At 39.2% G+C, this 15,803-nt stretch overlaps 1 long non-coding RNA gene across 2 annotated transcripts; it reads left to right on the top strand.

The window, feature by feature from the left end:
• Window positions 1-13,226: 13,226 nt before the first annotated feature.
• On the top strand, window positions 13,227-15,352 carry LOC145053360 (uncharacterized). 2 transcript variants are annotated; one of them, XR_013684445.1, is made up of 6 exons: window positions 13,230-13,891; window positions 14,049-14,129; window positions 14,319-14,334; window positions 14,645-14,682; window positions 14,778-14,847; window positions 15,163-15,352. It is a non-coding gene; the product is annotated as an uncharacterized LOC145053360 (long non-coding RNA). The 2 variants fall into 2 exon arrangements; XR_013684446.1 differs by lacking the exon at window positions 15,163-15,352 and having other exon boundaries at window positions 13,227-13,891; window positions 14,319-14,511; window positions 14,645-15,063.
• The last annotated feature ends 451 nt before the right edge of the window (window positions 15,353-15,803 follow it).

Raw genomic sequence — 15,803 nt, 5'->3', positions numbered from 1 at the left:
TTAGGCAACTAGTTAAGGACTTAATGTATGAACATTAGAGGCTAGAAATCAATTAAGAACCACAAGTTATAGGAGTTTACGGCCAAGGATATGCTCTTGGGCCGTAAACCCCTTTTTCAAGGGCTAAGAGTGCCCTAAACACCCCTAAGGCTTTAAGACAATTACCCTTTGATACTTGTAACTTGAATGGGGAGTAAATGACATCAAAATCATCCCTTAAAGGGGGTTTACGGCCAAGGAACATTACTTGGGCCGTAAACTCCAAGTGAAGGCACAAATGTGTGCCTATTGTCCCCTTTAGCCTTAAACAAAAACATAGAAGCTATCCTACATGTGCAAGTGACTTAAATGAATTAAAGCCAACACCCCATAGGAGTTTACGGCCGTAAACTCTAGGGGATATGGTCTTTAGGCCGTAAACTCCTCTATGGAGCATTCTAGGGCCTTAAACTACTTCAAGAATTATTCCACAAGTGCTAGGCTTATTCTAGGATTAATATAGCACCTTAAAACACCCAAAACCACCAAGTGGGGAGTTCACAGCCGTAAACTCAAGGGTTTACGACTGTAAACTCCAAAGGTGGGGTTTGTTGGGTGGTGAACTCTTATACAAGGCCTTTGGAAGCTTCAAACCCTTTTGCCTTGTCCCGTAGCAACTTAGATGCAACCACTAGGACCTATAACACTTATACAAAGTGTTTTCATGTTCTCAAGTGTCCCAACTTATTTTATTAAGTTATTATTTGGCTAATTAGTTATATATATGCTTATTATATGATAACTAGGCTCGTGCGTGTAATCAAGTCTCCGTTTGCCACCTAGCACGGTATCCGATACTACAGTCCAATCTACTCACCACAAGTGAGTTCATATCCCTTTAATCAACCTTTGAAATGCTTTTAAATGTTTTAAATACTTTATGGGGGGGGGGGGGGGAATACAAGTTAAATACTTGTAGTTATTGCATCAATCACATGTGATTGCATTAATCACATGTGATTAATAACTAGAAAACCAATGATTTATTCACTGTTCAAACTGTTTATCAAATTGTTTCACTTCAAAATGTTTTACAAACTCTTTTACTTATCAAATGCTTTTATTAAACTTTAGTTTATTCCTTATAAATTGCTTGCCCATATATGTATAGATATATAAGCAATGTTTAAAGGGCTTAGGAAGGCCATCCGCCCTATTTCCTTTTTCTCGATTTGGATGTGGTCTGGTGGGATTTCGGGTGACCATCCGAAGGTCATTTCAATATTAGTTATATATCATATATACATGTATAGACATAAAAGTACTTCCATATTCATACTTATCAGTACATCAATAGTTAGTTACCATCGGGGTAACATAGGAACATATACAACTATACTAGAAACAGAACATATACAACTATACTAGAAGGAGAATATATACAACTATACTAGAAACAGAACATATACAACTATACTAGAAGGAGAACATATACAACTATACTAAAAACGGAACATATACAACTATACTAGAACGAGAAACATTACATATACATGAACACGTTAACAATTGTGATCCACTGTGTCGGAGCATGCCTTAAATGTCATGGCCCGAGTTGTAGCCAGAATTCTCTTGGAGGGAGAGCGTGAGTTTGCGAATAGATCTATACTGGATTGACTATCCTACACCTTGCTGCTAGCTACAGCCGGACCTGCAGGTCTGCGGGTGCCAAACGTCATTCCGTTATTTACGACCATTCATTATGTCGTTGTTATCAGTCGATAGTATGGTGCAATTATCACATTATACCTTAATATAAATCTGGTTTAAGGTAGTTAGTACAGCAGTAGTTCCTATTATACAAAACTACAGTACTACAATGATTTATCCATTACATATTTTAGTGATAACCTCACTTAAGCATTAATGTACAAACTATATTTTATTAAATGATAGTTACACTTGGGAAATTACACACTTTTACATCAAACGAGTATACAAAACAGTTAAGCCTTGGTAGAAGGTTACTTTAATAGAAAATATAGGTTTTTCTGAGAGATTCAAACTTTTACAAACACTTTCAAACACTTACTTACATTTTTACAAACTTATACATTGAGACAGGTTCAAACGTTTTTGACAACAAACATTGACACTAAAATACTTATGAACTCACCAGCTTAATGCTGATAAACTCTTTCAAAATAACTTGTATTCTCAGGTCATCAGTAGACAGGTACCGAGGCCAGCTTTTGAGAAGATGGAGCGTATTCAAGACTCATCTTATTATTTTGATTTACATTATTTTGGTGTCTATAACTGTACAGAACACGCTTGTATTAAAATTATATATTTAATGCAATGGATGATGTTGTTTGCTTATTTACATTTACTGTGTTGTGATACTATACATGACGTCCTCCGCCCCAGAACGTTTCCGCCGTTCTTGGTTTTGGGGTGTGACAGATTGGTATCAGAGCATTGTTTATAGTGAATCAAGTATATCAACCCATAAAAGATATACTAAACTATAAACCCAATAGGGATTAAAGCACTCTGACCAAGTGTCTATACTTTAAATATTAAAATATTTAATTAAGTATACTAGTCTGCATTGATACTAAAATCAGTGTCACAATGACAAGAACAAAAGTATTACGATTGTTAAATATCACAAGTGAGCTCGGGGATGTATGGTCAGTCCTGGGAATGGCTTAGCCTGATCAACTATGTTGGTCCTAGGAGTGATTAGCATATGCCCTAGAATGGTTGTGATGTGTAACAAGTCTAAAAACTCACCAACAATACCACAAGAAGATCAGTAGAACTTAAACTTAAAATACTATAGGTGTATTTTGTACTACTAGTTACATGTATACTATATCCTTATACCTCTCTTCTCGCGTAGATCTAAATGGCTGGATTCCATCATGGCGACCCGTACTTTCCAAATGAAGGCAATGCCGGGTGGATCGAAGAAGAGCCCGAAGATGACCATCCAATCCCTTTGGATGATCACCTCGCAGAAGGCTTTTCTGATCGATCTGACTCCGAGCCTGAAGTCAACAACCTACCGCTAGTGGGTCAAGCCCCGAACAACAATCCCTGACCAGATTTTCCAGTTCTTACTCCCTTGTGGGCAACCAACTTGAATCGCCGGAGTGATGAACAGAGTCAACCCTTACCATACTTTGGGGACCGAACCTTTTACAACGTCAGCGATGGTGGCTCTGCTGACCGAGCTCTGCCTGTCATTATCCGCAGAATAGCTCGTAATGTCGAGCAAGGTCGAGCAGCCATCGACCGGGTCATGGAGATTGATGCCAACTCGGGTGTCAACACAGTCCGCATCCGCCGTCTTGAAGAAGACATGGAACGGACCCGGAGAACCAATGAAAACTTACAGCAACAGCTGACTGCCTCCCGAGCAGAGGTCTTGGAACTTCGAGCCCGTCAGAGAGCTCAAGATCGACACCTTCAAGAGGTGTTTCGTCAAGTGACAGACCTCAGGGCTCGCCCGAGAAATTCCCATCGCCGTTAGATGATGTCTAGTACATCTCTGTCTTTTGGTTAAGGATTAGCCTTTGAATATCTGTGCTCTAAGTAGCACTTGTCTGTATTATATTCCTAACTTTCAGTACTCTAATTAGGAACCTAAGGACCGTCAATCTTGTCTGTATGGTATGATGTAAGACCTACTGTTAGGTCGATTTTCCCTGAACTTATTACATTGGTAATACCAGTATGATTGACATCTACCTATCTGTGGGAAAAATCTATACACTTGTGTTTTCCTACTAATATTCATTGTTGTGATCGCAAACACTCATTCAACTGTTGGGCTATGGTTAGTTAGTCCATGTGTCACTCTCACGTTGCTTACAATTGATTCTTACAATTTTTCTTATCTTTATAAACTTATAGCTGAAAGATGCCTCCTCGCAAATCTCCTAGGAATAACCCTGCACCTCCACCGCCTTCACCGCCTCTGGTCATCGATACTGCAGCCCTGAATGCTGCCGTAGCTGCAGCAGTGGCAACTGCCATGGCTCAGTATCACTCATCCGATGCCAGCAGAGGTGGAACCCCTGTTGAATCTATTCCGATCGAAATCCCTGTGCGCTCGAGAGAGTGCTCCTACAAGGATTTCACAAATTGCAAGCCGAAGCCTTTCTATGGCACTGGCGGAGTCATTGCCCTCTCGCAATGGTTCGAGAAGACTGAATCAGTCTTCGAAATCTGTTCATGCCCTGCTGCGTGCAAAGTTAAATATGCCGCATGCACCTTTGAGGGAAAAGCCCTAACGTGGTGGAACAGCCACGTTAAAGCTCTAACACTCGTCGTGGCTAACGACATGGGCTGGGAAACGATGAAGGACCTCATGACTGAGGAATACTGCCCGAGGGGCAAAGTCCAGAAGTTGGAACAGGAACTATAGAACCTGACCATGAAGGGCACCAATGTGATCGCTTACACTGCCCGATTTAGCGAACTGGTGGCCCTCTGCCCCAGTATGGTTCCCACTGAGGGGAAAAAGATCGAACGGTACATATGGGGGCTAGTGCCTTCGTATCAGGGGAATGTCCTAGCATCAAACCCCGCTACCTTCGACAGTGCCAAGCGATTGACACAACGACTCATTGACCATGGAGTCAAAACCCCTGCGACAACAACCACCCTAGCCATCTCGGATCCCTCCAAACCCGCTGACACTAAGCGGAAGTTCTGGGATGACAAGAAAAAGCAACGAGCTGCCAAGAAACAGCAAATCGTGGCAGTGCATGCTGCGGTAACCCCTGCTGTTGTTACTGCTCCGGGGAAGCAGTATGCTGGAAGTTTGCCGAAGTGCAACAAATGCAACTTCCACCACAACGGCTCCTGCCGTGAAATGCAGTGTTCTAACTGCAACAGGAAAGGACACACCGTCCGTTTCTGTAAATTCCCGGCACAACCGATCTCCCAAGTCCCTGGCTCTGGCGCGAGCCCAACTTGCTATGGATGTGGCGAAACAGGCCACTTTAAAAGGGACTGCCCCAAAGCGAGGAATGCTGGAGGAGCTGGGAGGGTACTAGCTATAGGCCACGGGGAAGCAGTTGCTGACCCGACAGTGGTGACTGGTACGTTCCTCCTTGATAACTCTTATGCATGCATTCTGTTCGATAGTGGAGCGGAGCAAAGCTTCATAAACCACAAATTTGCTCGTATGCTTAACCAACAACCACACGCACTTAATGAACACTTCACAGTAGAAATGGCTAATAGGAAAACTGAAAGTACAAATAGCATATACTTAGGTTGTATCCTAACCCTAGATAACCATTCATTCCCAATCGACCTTATGCCGGTCTCAATAAAAAGCTTCGACGTTATTATCGGCATGGATTGGTTAAGTCTTCATCGCGCCGACATCATGTGCTACGAGAAAGCAGTCCGACTAAACATCCCGTCTAACGAAACTCTCATAGTCTACGGCGACAAACCTGGTGCGAGTCTTCGCATTATATCAAGTATTCAAGCACAGAAATATCTGCGCAAAGAATACCACGCATTCCTTGCTCACGTCGTCGACACGAACCTCGAAACGAAAGAACTAAAGAACATCCCAGTAGTGAGCGAGTTCCCCGACATTTTCCCAGAAGAGCTACCTGGATTACCCCCGCAACGACAAGTCGAGTTCAGAATCGACTTAGTCCCAGGAGCTACCCCAGTAGCCAAGTCGCCCTACCGTTTAGCACCAGCTGAGATGCAGGAACTCTCTGGTCAACATAACGAACTACTCAGCAAGGGCATTATAAGACCAAGTTTCTCACCATGGGGAGCACCGGTCTTGTTCGTTAAGAAGAAAGACGGATCATTCCGTATGTGTATCGACTACAGAGAACTCAACAAACTGACGGTCAATAATCGTTACCCTCTGCCTCGCATAGATGATCTATTCGACCAACTGCAAGGGGCGAACTATTTTTCCAAGATTGATCTAAGATCCGGGTATCACCAGTTACGAGTGCTAGAAGAGGATGTGCCGAAGACAGCCTTCCGAACTCGTTACGGACACTACGAGTTCGTGGTGATGCCATTCGGATTGACCAATGCGCCCGCAGTTTTCATGGATCTGATGAATAGAGTATGCCGACCTTACTTGGATCAGTTCGTCATCGTTTTCATTGATGACATCCTGATCTACTCCCGAAGTAAGAAAGACCATGGTGATCATCTGCGACAAGTTGTAGGGACTTTACGAAAGGAGAAACTTTATGCGAAGTTCTCGAAATGTGAATTTTGGATCCGAAGAGTCGAATTCTTAGGACACGTGGTAAGCAAAGAGGGAATCCACGTGGACCCATCCAAAATTAAAGCCATTGAGAACTGGTCAGCACCCAAGACGCCTACAAAAATTCGTCAATTTCTAGGTCTCGCTGGCTACTACCGCAGATTCATTCAGAACTTCTCCCGAATAGCGAAACCTCTTACGACCCTGACCCAGAAAGGCGTGGCCTTTGACTGGGAAGAGAAACAAGAGAGAGCGTTCCAAACGCTCAAGAGAGCCTTGTGCACCGCGCCAATACTATCCCTTCCCGAAGGGATAGAAGACTTTGTAGTCTATTGTGATGCATCAAATCAAGGGCTCGGATGTGTTCTGATGCAGCGAGGTAAGGTCATTGCCTACGCCTCGAGACAGTTGAAGACACACGAGGTTAACTACACGACCCACGATCTCGAATTAGGAGCAGTGGTGTTTGCTCTGAAGATCTGGAGACATTACTTGTATGGAACGAAGAGCACTATCTTTACCGACCACAATAGTTTACAACATATTTTCGATCAGAAGGAGCTCAACATGAGACAACGACGGTGGGTCGAGCTACTCAATGATTACGAATGCGATATTCGTTATCATCCGGGTAAAGCCAACGTAGTAGTAGACGCCCTAAGTCGGAAGGAATATTCTGGTCGCAAAGTCAGGTCATTGTCAATAACCATCCATTCACACTTGTCTAAGCAAATTCAGGCGGCTCAACTTGAAGCCATGAAACCTGAAAATGTGACGAGTGAATCTCTTAGAGGAATGGACAAGAATTTAGAAGCCAAGGGTGACGGAGCCTTATATTTCATGAACCGGATCTGGACACCGAAACACGGTGGTTTCCGAGACTTGGTCATGACCGAGGCACACAACACTCGGTATTCTGTCCGCCCAGGTTCAGATAAGATGTATCTGGATCTTAAAAAGCTATACTGGTGGCCTAATATGAAAGCAGAGATTGCTACCTTCGTAAGTAAATGCCTTACTTGCGCAAAGGTTAAGGTCGAGTACCAGAAGCCCTCTGGGTTACTGCAACAACCGGAGATTCCCGAATGGAAGTGGGAGCGGATCACTATGGATTTCATAACCAAGTTGCCCAAGACAACAGGTGGACTTGACACCATATGGGTCATCGTTGATAGATTGACCAAGTCTGCACACTTCCTACCTATCCGAGAAACTAACAAGATGGAGAAACTTACGAGAACATACATTAGGGAAATCGTATGACTACATGGTGTACCTATGTCCATTATCTCTGATAGAGATAGTAGGTTCACCTCAAGATTTTGGCAATCACTATAACATTCCCTAGGAACAAGGCTGGACATGAGCACAGCCTACCATCCACAGACCGACGGACAGAGTGAGAGGACCATCCAAACTCTGGAAGATATGTTGCGAGCCTGTGTGATTGATTTTGGAAAACCATGGGATACTCATTTACCCCTTGTCGAATTTTCCTATAATAACAGTTATCACACGAGCATCAAGGCTGCTCCATTCGAAGCTCTCTACGGCCGAAAGTGCAGATCCCCTCTGTGCTGGGCTGAGGTGGGTGATACCCAATTAGCAAGGGGGCAAGCTTCCGACAGTACTCTCACCGGTCCCAAAATAATTCGGGAAACGACAGAGAAAATCGTTCAGATCCGTGAACGATTGAAAGCCTCTAGAGACCGACAGAAGAGCTACGCTGATAAACGAAGAAAACCTTTGGAATTTCAGGTGGGAGACCGAGTCCTTCTCAAAGTCTCACCCTGGAAAGGCTTGATATGCTTCGGCAAGCGTGGGAAGCTTAATCTGAGGTACATAGGGCCTTTCGAGATTCTTGCAAGAGTCGGCCCCGTAGCTTACAAACTCGACCTACCCGACACACTTCGTAACGTACATTCTACGTTCCACGTATCTAACTTGAAAAAGTGTCTGTCCGACGAGACTCTTGTAATCCCACTTGACGAGATCGAGATCAACGAGAGCCTCAACTTCGTGGAAGAACCAGTAGAGATCATGGACCGTGAGGTCAAGCAGACGAAGCAAAGTCGTATCCCTATCGTGAAGGTTCACTGGAACGCCAAGCGAGGACCGGAATTCACTTGGGAACGCGAGGATCAGATGAAGCTGAAATACCCTCATCTTTTCGCTTAATTGTTGTAACTTCGTAGTTGCTTAAATTCTAATTTCGGGACAAAATTCCTTCTAACGGGGGGATGATGTGACAACCCGAAATTTCCATTTGTACGAACTTTATCTATTCAATAGAAGCTAGTCCAATTTCAGTGAGTTTCATACTTTTCCGAATAAGTTTGTGTACATTAGGGTTTACGTTTAAGGAGATATCAGGAGAGTGGATGCTCCTGGGTTTGTAAAATTTGTACATTCCAAGTTTCATAATGTCATAGTCCAACTTCCGGAATAAAAATATTTTCTGCCAAAATATTTCAGGACTATAAATAGATTTCTGAATTAAATTAATTCATTATTCACATTTCCAAATAGAGAAAAGCCATTTTCTCTCTCACGGATCTTCGGGTTTTCATCCCAGATTGTGAGTCTACTTTCCTAGATGTGTTTTATTACTAGTTATATGCTTATTAACATTGATTACATGTCTAAAATGCAAGATCCGGGAGTTTACCGCCCAAGAACGTTCTTGGGGAGTAAACTCCAAAACAAGGCCTAAAAGCTACCTAGTCTCATTTCCATGTTAGGCAACTAGTTAAGGACTTAATGTATGAACATTAGAGGCTAGAAATCAATTAAGAACCACAATTTATAGGAGTTTACGGCCAAGGATATGCTCTTGGGCCGTAAACCCCTTTTTCAAGGGCTAAGAGTGCCCTAAACACCCCTAAGGCTTTAAGACAATTACCCTTTGATACTTGTAACTTGAATGGGGAGTAAATGCCATCAAAATCATCCCTTAAAGGGGGTTTACGGCCAAGGAACATCACTTGGGCCGTAAACTCCAAGTGAAGGCACAAATGTGTGCCTATTGTCCCCTTTAGCCTTAAACAAAAACATAGAAGCTATCCTACATGTGCAAGTGACTTAAATGAATTAAAACCAACACCCCATAGGAGTTTACGGCCATAAACTCTAGGGATATGGTCTTTAGGCCGTAAACTCCTCTATGGAGCATTCTAGGGCCTTAAACTACTTCAAGAATTATTCCACAAGTGCTAGGCTTATTCTAGGATTAATATAGCACCTTAAAACACCCAAAACCACCAAGTGGGGAGTTCACGGCTGTAAACTCAAGGGTTTACAACCGTAAACTCCAAATGTGGGGTTTGTTGGGTGGTGAACTCTTATACAAGGCCTTTGGAAGCTTCAAACCCTTTTGCCTTGTCCCGTAGCAACTTAGATGCAACCACTAGGACCTATAACACTTATACAAAGTGTTTTCATGTTCTCAAGTGTCCCAACTTATTTTATTAAGTTATTATTTGGCTAATTAGTTATATATATGCTTATTATATGATAACTAGGCTCGTGCGTGTAAGCAAGTCTCCGTTTGCCACCTAGCACGGTATCCGATACTACAGTCCAATCTACTCACCACAAGTGAGTTCATACCCCTTTAATCAACCTTTGAAATGATTTTAAATGTTTTAAATACTTTATAGGGGGGGGAATACAAGTTAAATACTTATAGTTATTGCATCAATCACATGTGATTGCATTAATTACATGTGATTAATAACTAGAAAACCAATGATTTATTCACTGTTCAAACTGTTTATCAAATTGTTTCACTTCAAAATGTTTTACAAACTCTTTTACTTATCAAATGCTTTTATTAAACTTTAGTTTATTCTTTATAAATTGCTTGCCCATATATGTATAGATATATAAGCAATGTTTAAAGGGCTTAGGAAGGCCATCCGCCCTATTTCCTTTTTCTCGATTTGGATGTGGTCTGGTGAGATTTCGGGTGACCATCCGAAGGTCGTTTCAATATTAGTTATATATCATATATACATGTATAGACATAAAAGTACTTCCATATTCATACTTATCAGTACATCAATAGTTAGTTACCATCGGGGTAACACAGGAACATATACAACTATACTAGAAACAGAACATATACAACTATACTAGAAGGAGAATATATACAACTATACTAGAAACAGAACATATACAACTATACTAGAAGGAGAACATATACAACTATACTAAAAACGGAACATATACAACTATACTAGAACGAGAAACATTACATATACATGAACACGTTAACAATTGTGATCCACTGTGTCGGAGCATGCCTTAAATGCCATGGCCCGAGTTGTAGCCAGAATTCTCTTGGAGGGAGAGCGTGAGTTTGCGTATAGATCTATACTGGATTGACTATCCTACACCTTGCTGCTAGCTACAGCCGGACCTGCAGGTCTGCGGGTGCCAAACGTCATTCCGTTATTTACGACCATTCATTATGTCGTTGTTATCAGTCGATAGTATGGTGCAATTATCACATTATACCTTAATATAAATCCGGTTTAAGGTAGTTAGTACAGCAGTAGTTCCTATTATACAAAACTACAGTACTACAATGATTTATCCATTACATATTTTAGTGATAACCTCGCTTAAGCATTAATGTACAAACTATATTTTATTAAATGATAGTTACACTTGGGAAATTACACACTTTTACATCAAACGAGTATACAAAACAGTTAAGCCTTGGTAGAAGGTTACTTTAATAGAAAATATAGGTTTTTCTGAGAGATTCAAACTTTTACAAACACTTTCAAACACTTACTTACATTTTTACAAACTTATACATTGAGACAGGTTCAAACGTTTTTGACAACAAACATTGACACTAAAATACTTATGAACTCACCAGCTTAATGCTGATAAACTCTTTCAAAATAACTTGTATTCTCAGGTCATCAGTAGACAGGTACCGAGGCCAGCTTTTGAGAAGATGGAGCGTATTCAAGACTCATCTTATTATTTTGATTTACATTATTTTGGTGTCTATAACTGTACAGAACACACTTGTATTAAAATTATATATTTAATGCAATGGATGATGTTGTTTGCTTATTTACATTTACTGTGTTGTGATACTATACATGACGTCCTCCGCCCCGGAACGTTTCCGCCGTTCTTGGTTTTGGGGTGTGACAAATATGAATAAAAGTTAGTTACCCTGCGGAATTGTAAGATATACAATATAGAAAAACAACATAAATAAAAGTAAGACAAACAATATGAATTAAGGTACATTTCAAATAAAGTTTCTATTACAAAAAAAAAATTTGATTTTTTAATCAGAATCTTCATCATATACTTCAACTGGAGGGATTAAAGGTTCACCGTGATATATCCATGTTTTGTATGATTGACTGAAACCATATATACGAACATAACGTCTCATTGCTTTCGGATTCATGAAGTAACGATTATCACATTTCTCACACGGACATTTAGTTTCACCTTTACAATCTAGGTGTAACATGGATCTCTCGACAAAAGTGTCGAGTCATAGCTGGAACTCGGGAGATTGACGATGTGGATTAGTAGTCCAGCTTTTATCAATAGACATGATGCAACTGAAACATAATTTAGTGTTTAAGGTTTACTTTACGGGAAACAAAAATCAAGTAGAGTATTCATAAAGTTGACGATTCAAAAAGTATTCCAACACGGGATAACCTAATTAAAGCTAAATTTAAAGTTGTAATGAGCAACATTAAGTCACTAAAAGTATGTTGCTATTAAGTTGGTTTTATAATTGATTTAATTTGATTTTATAAAGGTAACTTAATTTCATTTTAAGGCAATGTGGTATAAATATAAATTTCAATCCAACAAATGTATATATTCATATCATTTTTTTTATACATCAATGTAATCTAAACATAAATATCAAAATATACACAAAATGCATAATTAAATTCCCACAAATCTGAAAAAACACACAAACCAACAAAATAATCCAACAAAATACATACAATCCAACAAAATGCATAACCACTTCATATCTCAAAATACAAACATAATCACTCAATAAAATTGAAAAATACTCACAATTTATCATCTAAATTAACACAAAAACAGAAAAATCATAAAAAAAGATGAGAAATTCGACCTTGGTTGGGGCAATTTCGGAATTTGGCAAAATGTCTCCGGTTTATGGCTGTCTTGGGGGAAGGAGGGGCAAGCACCGGTCCAAGAAGCAATTCCTACTCCACAAAGTTGTCAAAAATTCCGTGATATTAAAGAAAGAAAGAGAGAAAAACGAGAGGAAGGTGGAAGGTAAGGAAAAAAATGGCAGAAAGGTAATCTGTGAAGGGGTAATCTGCGTTTAGCATTAGCGGCGACGCTAGGGCAATAGCGGCGACATTAGGGTATTAGCGGCGACAATTGGAGGGAAAAGGTAACGCGCGTTTCCGCTTTCCTCAACAGTCGTTAGATCGAAAGAAAATTGGACGGATTAGGTGAAAATGACGTGGATCGCTAAATAAAAGCATTAGCGGCGAAGCCTAGCATTAGCGGCGACATGTAACGTGTCATTTACATGTCGCCGCTATTGCTAGACGTCGCCGCTAATGCTTTGATTTCTTGTAGCGTATTGCATTCAGAATGTATTGGTAAGTTGTATGTAATATATTATTTTTTGTACAATTTAATTTAAATAGGATTAAGTTTAAAATTTAATATTATTTTATTGGTAGTTGCTTGTACTATTAGCTTAATAATTTGGACGTTTTAAAAAAATAATATTATTATATTCAATTTATTTTTAGAAAAAGCTAGGTTTCCTTTATATATATATATATATATATATATATATATATATATATATATATATATATATTTACCTTATAAAATATCTTTGTTCAAACGCTGAAAATTAAGTCGTACAAGTTCATAATACAATATTTACAACCATCATCGACAAACCATGGATATTGGTTTGGTAAAAAGTCAAAGAACTGTGCGTACTGTTTCACATCTCTATTGCCATATCTTTACCTGGCCCTTTAGTTATCCCAAATTTATCGCTTTTTCAAATGACATCTGTTATGAATTCAACACCATAAATTGATGCTCCTTTCTCAAATTACACAATTTGAAAACCCTAATCGATTTCTAACCCAGCCGCTCTTCCAGATCCACATTGTTTCTTCCATTAAACCTCTATCGCTCATATGGTGTAATTTGGTGAACAATTTCCTATTTCTAGATGTCTCGTCCAACACCTTCCAACTATGTCTCCCGTTCTTTAGCCTTATAATGCTACTGACACATATTTGATGCATTTGTCTTATGGATCTGTTCACAGCTTTTTCCCCCACCGTCAAACACTCTGTATCCTTCCGCTTATCACCACGACGAACTGCCACAACCAATATCACCTTCTCCCCCACCATGACCTCACACATTGGACCATACCTCTCTTAACTCTATATCCACTACTAAAACCCTAATCCCTCCACACAAGCCAAACACTTGACGTCGCTGCTCATTCACCTTTATCTCTCTCTGAAACTTCATGGCTGCTATTCCTATCTACCACCAAGGCTGATTGAACGACGAGTTAGAATTTTTATCATCTAATGAGCAGTCGGCTTTTACTAAAATTTTAAGGTTACAATTTGGATTTTCTATGTGATTCTTTTTATATATTCATCCATACTATTTTAAGATTCGAAGAAAGCTAGGTTTTAATGGTACAAGATTCGATTTGAATAAATCTACGATTTGATGTTTTCAAGTGTTTGTTTATGTTTCATTTGATGAACAGTCAACCATTGCCACCATCTACTATGGTCACCATGTTATTCACCATACCAAGCAACCATCACGTACTACCTTCACCATAAAGGTATGATCCCTTCTCTTATTCTTTCTTTATCTCTCTCTCTCTCTCTCTCTCTCTCTCTCTCTATCTCTATGTATGTGTGTGTCTGTATCTGTTTGTTTCCAATCTATTCTCGGCCTCTTAACCTCAATAGTGAGTTCTGGGTATGATACTACTCTAACAAGAAGCGAATCTATTTTCATTTGTGTGTAGGAAGCATATCTCAGAGGTTCGATTTAATCTCAAGCTTTACACTCCTGAATATCTTGAAGAATTCCTTTATCACGTTCGAAATCCACATATTACTATGTTTTCTTTGTGGTTCGAAAAATGTTTTCAGATCTAGATGAAAATTAACTTAAAGGGAACAAAAAGGGTTTGAATAAGGTTTATAAAATTGCATTAGGTAGCAAGCTATTACTTTTCCATCTTCACATATGTTTCTTCTATATATTTTGGTTTATAGTAATGAAACCAATTTTAAAGAATGTGTTTTCAGTTTATAATAGTTCTTATGGACCTTTTGACTTTTGTTGCAGGTTTTTGAATCCTCCACCTACAAACATGAACAGAACTGGTAAGGTCTACGAGAACAACATTGATTTTTTTTTTTAAATTTGGTTTTTGGGTTTTCCTATAAGAGCATGAATAATTTTGGATTTTTCTTTGTAGATTTGAATTTTTCTGTGCATATTTGGGCATTTCTTTACTGATATGCAACCATGAGGTTTAATGTAATTAGGTATACAATTTTTTGTTTTATTTATATTTTGTAGTCTAAGATTAGCTTTATTTTATGGAAAAATAGGTTCATTTTAGGTTCAGATCTATTTTATAGTAATCGTTAGTTGTCGATATGTTTTAAGTTAAACTTTCTTCACTTTGGTCCTTTTTTACGAGGTTTGAAAGGTGTAGTTGTTAGATGTGGTTCAAGTGAAGGCTATTAATCTTGCCTGAATTTGCAACTTTGATATTTGAATTTATTAGCATACACGTGAACAGACATCAAAAGATTGTATCTGACCATCAGATTGTGGGTCCAACTTTGTTTTTGCAGAAGACGCACAAGATAAAAAGGAACTTTGGAAAGTTAGTTTACCTCTTTAATCTTTTTGATATTAAAAAAAAATAGTATCTTAAAAGTTTCTTTTTTGCCCCTTTGTCTTTCTAGATAAGGAAAAATGCTCTGTATGCCTTTTTTGCAATGTCACATGGTTTTGAAGCAATGAAAACAGTTAATTTCAATACACTTCCTGTCAATAAGAAATCAACAACTATTTATTTTTTAGTGCTTGATTATGTATGCAATTCTCATATCATGACTTATAAACATAGACAAATTGGATATTCTATTTGTGATTATGACAACTTTGCCCCTACAAGATCAGATTGCAGGTTCTGAATTTCATAGTTATGTTTGATTATATTAATGATGGCATGCTGAAGATACTTTGTTCCATCATAAATCACTTGGCCTGCTGCTGCCATGGACATGGACACTTCATATTATCATCATAGTTACAAATCCCTCCCCCCCCCCCCCCAAAAAAAAAAAAAAAAAAATAGTGTTGCTGCTGCCATTGTCTGATATTTTTCATACTAGCTTTGGCATGTCTCTTTTTCCCTTTTACCCTTGGTTTTTACTTTAAGTTTTAAATCTCCCAATTCATTCATATTTCCTTGTTTTTTGTTAATTAC

The sequence above is a fragment of the Lactuca serriola genome, chromosome 5 (genome assembly GCF_051521515.1).
Source record: "Lactuca serriola cultivar US96UC23 chromosome 5, Lser_US96UC23_V15, whole genome shotgun sequence".
NCBI classification, from domain to species: domain Eukaryota; kingdom Viridiplantae; phylum Streptophyta; class Magnoliopsida; order Asterales; family Asteraceae; genus Lactuca; species Lactuca serriola.
This window is presented reverse-complemented; position numbering and strand designations above follow the sequence as displayed.